Consider the following 14,136-nt stretch of genomic DNA (forward strand, 5'->3'; position numbering starts at 1 on the left):
AAGCAGTGGTATCAACGCAGAGTACTGCTCGTCCCGGAAGGGACGGCCAACGCGATATCATCAACATAGCGTACGTAGATCGGGAGTTCAAAAGGAAGGTCTCCTATCACCCTGCTCTCTAAATCGCGCATGGTTAAATCGGCTACTATGGGAGATAGCGGAGAACCCATGGGCGCTCCGAAGGTTTGTTGATAGATTATGCCATCAAAGGTGAAAAAAGTTGAGTGAAGAACATCGTCTCCTCACTGAACACGCCGCTGCACCGTCTTGCGACGTTTCTCCACAAAATCATATACAAGTCGGTCCCGGCGGCGGACAGTCATGTGGAGAATAAAGCAGTGGTATCAACGCAGAGTACTGGAACTTACGTTGGTGACAATTGTGAACTTATTTCACTGGATGTGGTCTCTCTATTCACTAACGTCCCATTGGATTTGGCAGTCGACGGCATAGCCGCGAGGTGGAATTTCATAGAAAATAATTGTACGATACCGCGCGTGGAATTTTTGGGGGCAGTCCGGCTTGTTCTTCACTCAACTTTTTTCCATGGGTTCTCCGCTATCTCCCATAGTAGCCGATTTAACCATGCGCGATTTGGAGAGCAGGGTGATAGGAGACCTTCCTTTTGAACTCCCGATCTACGTACGCTATGTTGATGATATCGCGTTGGCCGTCCCTTCCGGGACGAGCCAGGCGATACTAAGACAGTTTAACGCGTGTCATAACAGATTACAGTTTACTTTGGAAAAGGGGGGCAATAGACTCGATTTTTTGGATGTTACATTCATTCTAAATCGGGGATACGTTGAATTCGATTGGTATCATAAACCAACATTTTCGGGAAGATATTTGAATTATTACTCCTGTCACCCTCTCTGCCACAAGAGAGGCACAATATTTGGCCTAATAGATAGGGCTTTCTGGTTATCACATCCAAGATATCACCAAAAGAATCTCGAATTGGTCATTGGGGTGTTACGTGATAATGGGTATCCATTACAACTGATTTTTGAAACATTTCACGAAAGGCTTAGGACTTTGTTTGCGAGAAATAAAAATAATAATTCAGGTGACGCTAACAGAACACCTGATACTAATTCGGCTCGCGTTGCATATTTTAATGTCCCATACATACCCAAATGGTCCGAGCGGTTTAGCCATGTGGTCCGTGATCTAGATGTAAAAATGTCCTACACAGGTTTGAATAAGTTACGCTCGTTTATCCGCGTGCATAAAGACACACTGCAGAAAGATTGGCATAATAACGTTGTATACAAAATTTCATGTCAAAATTGTAATGCCTCTTATGTCGGTCAGACCAGCAGGCAGTTGAGAACACGCATTAGGGAGCACAGAAATCACATAAAAAGAAACACCGCGCAAAAATCCGTGATCACGGATCACAGGCTGAATAACCACGAATTTGATTGGGATAACGTTGAGATCTTGGATGAGGAACCGTTTCTAAGGAAGAGACTTGTTTCAGAGATGCTGTTTATCAGGCGCCAGATAAATGGCTTAAACCGACAAGAAGACACAGAGTGTCTAAGTCAAGCATATATATCTGTTGTGACAAATATGCCTCAAATTTCTTGAAAGACGGTCTTCGTTTAGTTGTTATCGAATTCCTTTAGAGAGCCATAAATCATTTGTAACATTAATCTCCATACATCGTATGTTTGAGAGAGGGAGATAGAGAAAAAGGGGGGGAAGTGAGAGGAAGGGGGGACAGTGATAGAGGGAGAGTGACGGAGGGGGGAAGGGGAGGGAGAGGGGGGAAAGAGAGGGAGAGAGAGAGAGTGGAGAGGGAGAGGGAGAGAGAGAGAGAGAAGGAGAAATAAATTCCACACATTGTTTGACATTGACTTCGATAACAGGCTATGAGCCGTGGTAGGGCGCCTTATAAATAGCATCAGAACGAATATCTTCTTCACTCGTGCGTCGGGCGCGTCCGCGTACGGTCGTATGAACGTGCGATGGATGAGTGTGTGAGTAAGAGTGAGCCCCCTTTCGGAAATTCCTCACTATACTCTTCATTAGAGTCCACTTTTGAGGACCTCATGACATATTATGTCACTTTGTCTATCTAATGGGATATCGATAGGGGGGGCTCACGGCTTTTGCGCTACGTGCGGTAGTATGTAGATTCCCCATTATTATTTATTGTATTAAATTTACTGAAGAAGGTCCAAAGGAAGGACCGAAACGTTTAGATTCAATAAATTTGTTTTTCCAACAAGTTTGTTTTTAATATTTGCGTACCTACACCCTACGCGTGGCTCCATATAGCCTCCTTTTGAATTTGTAATTTATCTAATTTATTAATAATTTATTAATATTAGAAGTACTTTCTCAAATAAATGGGCATAAGATACTTTAGTTGAGTTTATAAATAACTCTGCTGGTTGCAAAACATATATACATAAGTTCTTCTAAAAGCTTTTCTTGTAGCATTTTGGAACTTTTTATTATAGAATACAAAATTTAGCAAATTAGTTTTAATGAAATAATGTAACTGCATATTATTAAATCATTGAATATTATTTTATATTTAAATTAATATAATCAAAAATAATAATAATTTTATAAAATATTTCAATGAACTAAATAATTTAATTAATTTACTTATTTTTCCGAATATTGAAATAATATATGTTTATAAACTTATAATAAATCGTTAGTCCTTGTCATATTATAAAAAATATTTATTATCTCCCAAATAGTGCAGAATACAATATATAAGTTGTGCAAAATAGTTTTTAAATATTAAAAACTGAAATAAGATATCTGCCATCGCCTGAAACATGATAATTGCATGTTCTTATATTCAGTGACTTTGAAATCTTTATTACATTTAATTCTATCGAATTATTTTCACATGGTAAAGAAATCTCATATGCTTTGAAATGTATATCTAAACCTAAAGTAACGCATTTTCTGTAGTAAACAAAAATATCTTTGTTTTCATCCAACATAATATGAATTATTATTCCGAATGATAAATTATTTTCATTTGAATCTGTAATTATTACAAAATCACGTTTAAATAAAATACTATTAAATCTTATCCACGACACTTCAGTTAAGCGTCCATGTATTTGGGGAACGTTAGTCGATTCAATCGATGCTATCCCTATGTTTTTCCCTATTTTTAATGAGTCATCAAGACCTTTTTTGATTAATAATCTATAAGAAAATTGGAGTTGTAATTTTATTGCAAGTGATGAAATAATATTTCTGCGAGAAGTCACAATAGATGCATAAGTTTTTGATAACTTATGAAATCCCTCATACCGAATGGAAGACAAATATTTTAATGGTCCCATTTTTCGAATAATTCCAGGATAATGAATCATGAAATGAAATTTGGGTTTTAATTGTTCTTTAAATAATCTCATAAACATCTCATGATGTGAATAAATCAAGTATCTCAGATAATTTACTTGTTCATCAGATATAATATTTTCTGTGGTTATTTTAATAATTTCACACAATGTAAGATAAAAATCCCAAACTTCATCATAATCAGGCACAAGATCTCCAATGATAAAAGAGAGATAACACACCAACGCTGACATTTCAGCTGAGCTCATTATTAAATAACCTTTATTAATATGATCGTTTCTAATCAAAGGAATTTTATTTCCTCGATCAAAGTCTGGTTGATGATTGAAATATTTAATTCGATAATTTAAATGCTCTAATGTCACATAATTTTTATATACAAAATGTTGTATAATCTTTGCGAGATCATATCGACAAACGCCTTCAAAGAGATCATGCATTATATCGCACGTATAATTTGTCGTACAGTTGAAATGAGGGATTTCATTAAACACGCAATCTTCTTTTACACCATATGAAAAATCTGCAATATCTTGAGCATAATTTTCAAATGTACGCAATAAATTTTGATCTTCAAATTTTGCATAACGTGTTACGGATTTTGGAGCTCTACAAATACGACAAAAATATTCGCTAACAAAGCTCTCATTGAAACCCAAAAGACCATTGAGACCCAACTTATCTCCTAATAAAGCTATTACAACGAAATATACTCTAGTTTTATTATTCTTCGTATCAGATATAACGATTCCTGTATTACTTAAAAATTTTATTTCTTCAATGACTTTATTGAAACATTTAGCATTTCCAAAATGCGTTCTATCAGAGGAATAAATGAATTGTATTAAGAAAATATTTTCTAGTGAAGAGACATATTGAGGAGGTAGAGTCATTATAGATCCGTATAATGCACCTACTTTATGAATTCCCGCTGCTGTTCCCAAAGGATTTCCAGTCTCAAAATCATCATAATACAAGAACATCGGTATGACTATTCGATCACCATAGTATTCTCGTATTGATTTCCAAATTGTCCCATCGCAAATATTAGTGTACACTTTATTAGTATATACTGATGAATTATCAATATTAATGATGTTTAATACTTTCTCGTAAAAATTAGGTATTTCTAATAAAGATTTTAATATTTCGCGCATTGGAACAATTTGACCTTCGCATTTCTTAACTGTTAGAATTGTTTTTTGCTTATTCTTCCTATCATCAAATAAATTACCAATAAAGAACGGCTCCGGTTGAATAAAAAATTTTGATTTCTTGAGATACTCAAATCTTTTGTATTCTGTTCCAATATCCTCTAATACTGAAATATTGAAACAGTTTTCTAAAACATTATGAAATTCATTAGGTAATTTTTTTTTTAATTTATTGTGAAAATGTTTTGAAATATTTTGAATAGTCTCTTGTAATTCCTCAACAATTTCTTGCACAATTATTCTAGGAACATTAGGTTTATTATATAATGAACCGATATATTTTAGAACATAATTCAGAATATCATCAAATTCTATTTCCTCTTTTGAAGAATTATCATTATCGAAATTATGTGTAGACTCTTCTCCAAAATGAATATCTTCCGTCGTTCGTGTATTTTGAATCATTTCATGATGATTGACTGATTTTGTTTGATTAATTCGAAATGAACATTCTATTAAATGTTTTTCTAAAGTAAAGAATTTGTGAAATTTTCTGTAGCAATTTGAAAAATTACAATTATATGACATTTCAAATGAATGATGAAATTTCAAATGTTTTAGTTGAATTTGAGTATCTCCAGAAATTTGTTTTAAACAAAACTGACAAATTATTTTGAATAATTCTACCTCCATATTTTTATTTTTATTCGTTTTAATATTATTTTTTAAATTTAATCAAATTTAATTAACACAAATACAAATTAAAAAATAAAAGACTGCGTACAAATATTAAAAACTATCTCTACTTAATAATCTATCTACTTATATGTAATAAAATAATATCTCTATACACAACTAAATTAATACCTCTATAATATCTTTATTACGCAATTAAATCAATAACTTAAAAATAACTAACCTTGTTTTAATTTATTTAAAATGCTGCAAACGAATGGAATTTTTTGATCCGAAACTATATGAATATCATAAACGCTCCATTGAATTAAGTACCAAAAATTCTCACATTCTTTTGGATAGCATGCATTGAACGTGATAAATATTTTAAAAAGTACGTCGACGGCTTTCAAAACAGATGGCATTTCGTACATGGTTTTGTCGATCCGTAAGTATACTTTTTCAATTGAAGTTAGTTCGGGTCCAACAGCAATAATAAAGGGTTGCATTGTAAGACTCATCTGGGACATCTTGTTTTGTTTATTAACACATATCTATTCAATATCTCCAGGTATCTAAAAAAAATAACAAATTGCATTTTATTAACATAAGAAATTCAATTATTACAATTATTTTTTAAATTCAAATATAGATGAAAAATACATATTGCCGAACTAACCTTGCAATATACAAGAATGCCATCTCGACTTTCAGAAATTGTAGGTTTCCAAACTCTTTTGCGACCTTCAGTTGTTATACTAACTTTCGTTGATCTAGGAGCTAAGAGAGCTATTAAAATCCAAATCTGAAGAAGCGTTTTACTGTCTATAAATTATTAATATCAAATATTTAAAGACATATAATCACAATCAATAAATAAATATCAACGATTGATCCAAAAAAGATCTAAATATTTACCTAACTCTAAAGATTGCGACTGCATGAGAATTTCATTGAGTCGATCTCCTGTTGAAAGATTTTTCTTTAAGAGTTTGTATATTTTTTCAAAATGTAAGTCCCATGATAGAATCAATTTATCATTGTATAGCGGATATTTTCTTTTAAAATCTCTTTCGATCTATAAACGTAACGTGCAAAGAAATATTCATTATATATATTATATTATTATATTATTATTATTTTATATTATATTATTTACTCATATTATTTATATATATATGGTAATTATTTTATTATTATTTTGAATTTAAGTATATATTATTACCAATTCGTATCCAAAATTTGAAGTCAATATTGACCATTTTTTTATTATATCATTAATATTTTTGAACAATTTATTTGTGCAATCATGTATGCGTAATTTATATGACTCGTCCCACTTTTTTATTACTTCCTCCTTTGGATTTTGATTATGGATTAACCAAATCCTGTGTTGTTCCGCAATTTCTAAAGCTATATATAAATTTTATAAGGTTCAAAAGACGAATTTCAAAACAAAGATTGCAATTTAATATTTTGTAGATGTTTTTAAATAATTTTGAATAATTCTGCTTTTATGTAGAAATACCTGTGTTACTAATAACGTTTTGCTCAGCAAACTCTTGATTTTTTGATTTTTTCGAATAGTTGGCAGAATTAATAAATTTTATGTCATTGCGAAATCTGTCCACTAATTTTCCTCGTGAAATTCCAGCTGTATTTTCTTTAGAATCTTTTTTGCGAATTGGAGGTATAAAATAAGTTTCTTTGCTTTCATGTGGGAAGTTGTATGATTTCCTCAGAAATTTGCTCGAAATCTTCGTTTTTCATCAATCTTAAAGAGATTAAATATTTATTTATTTATGTATTTGTTTATAATTTATTATTTATTTATTTATTTATTATTATTATTTATTTTAATATTTATTTATCTGATATCTAAATTCAAGAAATGAGTAACAATTATATGGCACAATATTGATTGGCATCGTGTAGTAAAAATTTGTACATGTTGACTAATTTGTAACAGAGTTTGTCCATATGCAGTTTTTGAAAGAATATCTTTCAAATTAAATTTTTTCTTTTCAAATTTTATTCTTTTTGGAGATTGTTCGCAAATGTTAAGTGCTGAATTGTCTATTTCATTAAGTATTTCCGATTGATTTTTATTTCCTATCTCTAATACATTATCTTGATGTTCATCTAGGATATTATTTATATCTATCACTGTAGAATTGTTATCAATTATTTCAAAAAGTACTTGATTTGAAGTACTTGGTACAAGATCTTGAAAATCAGGTATTTTATTGTACGTTAGACTCTAAAAATAATATTATAATAATAAATGAACAATTTAAATATAAACATATAATTTTCTGTATATCATGAAATTTGAAGCAGATAAAAATAAAACGTATATAATCATTGTACTTTTTGCGAAGTATCATTCGATCTTTAACACTGGGAATCAATTGTTCAAAATCACGGAAATTGCAGTCCTTTAAAAGATCATCCAAATGATCTATGTTGTTGATTTCATTTACTATGTAAAATAAATGACAAGGATATTTAATAACTTATCAAACTGTTTTATATTTTATATCATATTCTTCAGATATTATTGGTCTGAATTTGAAATAGTCACGCGTTCATTCAAAATGGATATATACTTTGTTGTGTATTCTCATGTCCTATTTAATATAAATTATATCGTATATCGAATTATTTATTTGCAACAGTATACGATGAAACGATATATATGAAGATGAGAAATTAGTCTATATATAGACAGGTATCTACAGATTAAAGCAGAAAATGTGTTATATGTATATACGTATATTACATTCATAGATTATAGAGTCATTTTAAGAAAAGAAAAATAATAAGCTATATCTTGTAGTATAACCTTATACATACCTTTTAATGTATCATTGAGATGTGTAAGTCCCCAAACCAAAAGAAGATTTTCTAATTCACTCATTTTTTAAAATAATGACACTTATGAATTTTCACAATTAATTTTGAAGCCGCTTCACGTCTTCATGAACGCCGACAAAATGACTGATGAGTTTTACGATGTATTTTCGTTACTCGAAACGATCAACGAGCATGTATGTACACGACATGATTGATTCAGACAAATGCGGCGCGACGTAATGTTGTTCATATATTATAAAACAAAGGAACAGTAAATCATGTAGTACTTATTACCAAAGTTTGGTGATAATTACCAAATAGTTTGATAATTAGTAGTTTGATAATTACTAAATTATTTAAAAAAGCTTAATTTGATTGATTTGCTGATAGTTACTAAATTATTTAGTAAATATTAAATTACAATTACTTATTTAGTAAATATTAAATTATATTATGAAATAAAGGAACAGTAAATCATGTAATACTTATTATCAAATAGTTTGGTGATAATTACCAAATAGTTTGATAATCAGTACTAAATTATTTAAAAAAGCTTAATTTGATTGATTTGCTGTGATAGTTACTAAATTATTTAGTAAATATTAAATTACAATTACTTATTTAGTAAATATTAAATTATTTAGTAAGTAATCTGATTATTTAGTAATTATTAATAAATAATTAGATTATTCTTTACTATAGCTTAGTATATATAGCTATATTGATAGCTATCGTAAAGAATAATCTAATTATAGTAATAATTACTAAATAAGATTATTTACTAAATAATTTAGTAACTATTAGCAAATCAATCAAATAAGGCTTTTTAAGACAATTTAGTACTGATTATCAAACTATTTGGTAATTATCATCAAACTATTTGATAATAAATATTACATAATTTAATTGGTTCAACTAAGCGCAAAATTTGCTCTTTTAAAATATTTATAATTATTACCAAACGTTTTATTATTATTATTATAATCGGCAATAATAATCAAATATTAAAAAAAAAAGTATTACTAAATGTATCTCACAAGTTTACCCAAAATTTTTTTCTCAGTGTACTTTTCTCTATGTAGTGTGTGATGTAGTACTATTGTTAAAACTGTCATGTATTGTTTCTATGCCTAATACTATATGGTTATGACTACAATAAATGCGAAATATATATATTTTTTTTACTGATTAATATGTATGTAACGGTCGCTTTTCGCGAGCTCGGAATAACTCGGTCGGGATCAGGGCTCGTAAAAAGGGTGAGACAACGAACGTAGCATTTATCGATAACAGATGTAATTTATTAATTTAGGTGTCTGTATGTACAAGTGTTTGTGTGTGCGTGTGTGTGGGTGTGTAACGCCGGTCGTTAAAGCCCGTGTATTATGCGGGTCTTTAAATCGCTTCGGAGTGTTTACGTCGCCCGCTAGACGCGGGGTCGGTGCGGCGCGCGGGGCGCTCGGTGTTGACGCGACGCGAGTCGGCGCGGGTAGAAAAACGCGTCAGCTGAGAGCGGCCACTCTCTTCGATATATCGAAGAGAGCGCAGTCGAACGGCGCGCGTATCAGTCGGCCGCTTTGTCGGTAGGATTTCGCGGACCGTGATTTCGGAGTGGACGCGACGGCTCGGCGTGTCACGGCCGTCCGTATGGGTTGCGGGGGAGGAACGCACTGACGGTCGAGAACCCTCGACGAAGGCGGCGGAGCTCCACCCGCTGACGTCAGCACGCTTTTTGCGGGGCGCGGTCGGAACCCCGGACTCCCGAGAATATCTCGGGGGAGACATAGTACACTCTACCTCGAAGTCGGGGAACGGTGGAAGCAGTGATGCAAGATTTCACGCGCGACAGCCACTTCGCGACAGCCATCTTGCAGTGGAGGGGGTAGGTCGGCAGCGCAGAGCGCACCGAAAAGATGAGAACCCTTGTCCTTCGAACATATGTAGAAGAGGACAGGTATATATCTTTTGTCCTTTATTTTCTTTTGATAGAATAGAGCTACGAATTTTGAGCGAATCCGGAATACTGGCGATAGCGAGTAGGCGATGCGACCCAATATGCAAAAAGAAAATATAAAATATAAAAAATATATTTAATATTATAAAATAATATTAATAAAATTAATATATTTTAAACATAAATTAAGTAACTTATATTTAAAATTTTAATTAAAAATAATTATTAATTATAATTATTAATTAATAATAATTATAATTAATAATTATAAGTATATTTTATATATAAAAATCCACTCTTGGCCAATATATACGCCTTTCTATTAAAAAAGATTTTTTATCTTTAAAGAAATAATTGTAATAAAATAATATTTTAATTTATAAATATTGTTTAAGATTTTATTCTTTTTATTCCCTATTTATTTTGTACTAATGTACGACGTACATATTGTTGCTCAACGGAAACCGCGAGAAGGTGGTGGTTTCTTCCGTCAAAAAATTTAAAATATTGTATATTGGGAAATGTCATTATTAAAAAAATATTAAAATTATAAAATAATAAAAATAAAAAAATAAGTAGTAGTAATACTATGAGAGTTCTAACCCAGGGGCAATGAGGGGGGGTGAGGGGCGAGGGGAACCCAGGGCGCGGGGAATGACGTCACGCGGGGAGGGGGAGGCGTCCGCGGGGAGGGGGAAGCGTCCGCGATTTTGGTACCGGGTCCGCGAGGGGTCCGCGGGGAGGGGGAGGCGTCCGCGGGGAGGGGGAAGCGTCCGCGATTTTGGTACCGGGTCCGCGAGGGGTCCGCGGGGAGGGGGTGGCGTCCGCGGGGAGGGGGAAGCGTCCGCGATTTTGGTACCGGGTCCGCGAGGGGTCCGCGGGGAGGGGGAGGCGTCCGCGAGGTTAGGGTCCGCGAGGGGTCCGCGGGGAGGGGGAGGCGTCCGCGAGGTTATGGTCCGCGAGGGGTCCGCGGGGAGGGGGAGGCGTCCGCGAGGTTAGGGTCTGCGAGGGGTCCGCGGGGAGAGAGGAATCCGTGAAAGACCGCATGAAGCTTTATGGGTGAGGGGTCTGCGGGGAGAGAGGAACGCGAAGGAGAGCGCGAGGCGCACGCGAGAGAGATGACGCAAGCGAGGCGTATATGCAAGAGCGAGAGAGATAGTGCGAGATGGTTAGGTAGCGAGATGATGCGGCGATGGAGAGTGCGAGGTGTTGCAGCGAGGCGTATATGCAAGAGCGAGAGAGATAGCGCGAGATGACGAGAGGTAGCGAGATGACGCGAAGGAGAGCGCGAGAGCTGATGCAGCGAAGGAGAGCGCGAGGTGCACGCGAGAGAGATATTACAAGAGCGAGAGAGAGATGTTGCGAGACGATGCGGCGATGGAGAGCGCGAGAGCTGATGCAGCGAAGGAGAGCGCGAGAGGCGGACGCGAGAGAGAATTTTTTAAATATTTTTTTAAATTAATATTTTTAGGATGAGGAAGGGGTGAGGACCTATTCTAAAATAAATACATTTTTTTAAATATTTAAAGTAATTTTTATTATATAACTATGTGTGTATGTATTTTACAAAATGTTTGTGTGTATGTGTGTGTGTGTGTATGTGTGTGTGTGTGTGTGTGTATTTTACAAAATGTTTGTGTGTGTGTGTATGTGTGAATTTAAAATTTAAAATATAATAATATAATATAAAAATATAATAATATAATATGAATATATAAGAAAAAATACAAATAATAAGATAAACAATATAAAATGTAAAATATAAAATGTAAAATATAATTATAATATATAAAAATATAAAATATATAAAGCAGCGCGATGGTGGCTGCGAGGTGGTGTCGGCGGTGGCTGTGAGGCGAGGTGGATGCGGTTTCTACATAACAAAAAAAAAGTTTTTTTTATTAATTTAATAATTTTTAAATTTTAGAGTAAATTAACATGAATAAAAACTGATACTTACAATGCATACACACCGGACACATGTTGCATAACATTATTTGGTGCAACGGACCACCACAATCGCAACACCATTTTTTTAACATTACACCGTACATATTTGTTAAATGTTCACGTACTGCGTGAATAGATGTAAACAATTCCGCTATTCTTACGAAACAATGTGTACACAGTTTGAGATCATGTCCAGGGGTATAATAATAATATATAGCACACATCTTTATAGTTTCATTCACTGTTAAAATTTCTGATGTGCTTAATACTTGCTGGGATGTTTCAGCGAAGTCTTCACTACATTCACTATTATAGTCTGAATCTATGAAGGGTTCTATATCTGACCCCTCATCTAATCCTTCTATATCACTATTATCAGATTCTTCCGCAATATCTATCATCTCCACCTCATTGTCAATGTTGTCGATTATAATTACATCTTCATCATCACTATCAATCATAATAACTTCTCTCTCCATTTTGTCACTTCTAATCTTTACACCTCAAATATCATAAACTTTATGATGAACATCGCGAAGACAGATCCGTTCTCGGTAGAAACAGTAGGGGGTGTATGACATAATAGCTTGAACGCTTACTCGGCACATAAGATAAGAAAACAGATGGTCCGAGACAAAGATTCCATGATGAGAATAAGCATATGAATAATATTTAAAATTGAAACCACCTTCGAACGTCAATAGAACCATGTTCGAACCACCTTCGAACCACTTTCGAACCATGTTCAAACATCGATTGAACGTTAATCAACCACTTTCGAACCACCTTCGAACCTCGATCAACCACGTTCAAACATCGATCGAACGTCAATCAACCACTTTCGAACCACGTTCGTACCTCGATCAACCACGTTCGAACATCAATCGAACGTCAATCAACCACTTTCGAACCACGTTCGTACCTCGATCAACCATGTTCGAACATCGATTGAACGTTAATCAACCACTTTCGAACCACCTTCGAACCTCGATCAACCACGTTCGAACATCGATCGAACGTCAATCAACCACTTTCGAACCACGTTCGTACCTCGATCAACCACGTTCGAACATCAATCGAACATCAATCAACCACTTTCGAACCACGTTCGTACCTCGATCAACCACGTTCGAACATCGATTGAACGTTAATTAACCACTTTCGAACCACCTTCGAACCTCGATCAACCACGTTCGAACATCGATTGAACGTTAATCAACCACGTTCGAACATCGATCGAACCACCTTCGAACCTCGATCAACCACGTTCGAACATCGATCGAACGTCAATCAACCACTTTCGAACCTCAATCGACTATATTTAAAAAATTATAACATAAGAATGCTGTCACATGCTGAAATTAATACGAGCACGTGTGGACATATAATACTTGTATGCGTATGAGGAAAATGAGCGAACAAAGATAATATTATTTCAATATTAATTTATTCAAAAAAAGGGTGTGGCGAATCATTGTGATGATTTGACCACCAATTAAATATTTTAAATACATTTTTTAAAGCACAATTTTTTACATGTTTATCGCAACGTAGGCTATAGGTAGTATCTAAGTTGTTTAATGCAGGAATATCTTCATAGTTTGCATCCAAGGTCTCAATAATGAAACCGTTTCTCGCATCGTCCATTATATTGGTCAACCATTCTCGCTTTTCATGGCCTTTTACGTACACAAGAGAGGATGTCTCTTCTTCTTCTTGTATCATACCAGCGATAGCTGTTGTAATCAAACGCTGAGCCATGCAGTATGGAACGCTTCCATCTTCCCATTGCAATCCATGATGATTTCGAGTCAACCATGAAGCTTGACGCCTCTCCGATTTTATGAGCACACCCCATGGTACGGGGCATGCGAAAAAATAATGTGAAACAACGAATCCTCTTCTCAGAATCGCCGCTTCCTTCACGATAAATCGTTTATTGAGAATAAATCCTTGCAGATCCACAAACGTCGGTACAACCATTTTGCTGCAAGAATGCTGGACGACTGATGCAGATTGTTAAAAATCTCAATCATTTATATTACATCGGAGGAGGGGATAATTGCTGATTATGTAATTTTACGAACTACGTTGGACAAAGGACAATATTCGACAACACGATCATGCAAGATGAGACAATATGCTGTAGTATTTGCCGGTACATCTTCCTTACATTCAAACTCTATTCTCACGTCCACGGTA

General features: G+C 34.2%; 1 pseudogene; it reads right to left on the minus strand.

Annotated features, from left to right (window-relative positions):
• Positions 1-5,413: 5,413 nt before the first annotated feature.
• On the minus strand, positions 5,414-12,413 carry LOC145940249 (uncharacterized; annotated as a pseudogene).
• Between the last annotated feature and the right edge of the window lie 1,723 nt (positions 12,414-14,136).

This window comes from Prenolepis imparis, unplaced genomic scaffold (assembly GCF_030444845.1).
Source record: "Prenolepis imparis isolate NDT839.2.m4 unplaced genomic scaffold, iyPreImpa1.0 SCAF_9, whole genome shotgun sequence".
Classification (NCBI taxonomy): domain Eukaryota; kingdom Metazoa; phylum Arthropoda; class Insecta; order Hymenoptera; family Formicidae; genus Prenolepis; species Prenolepis imparis.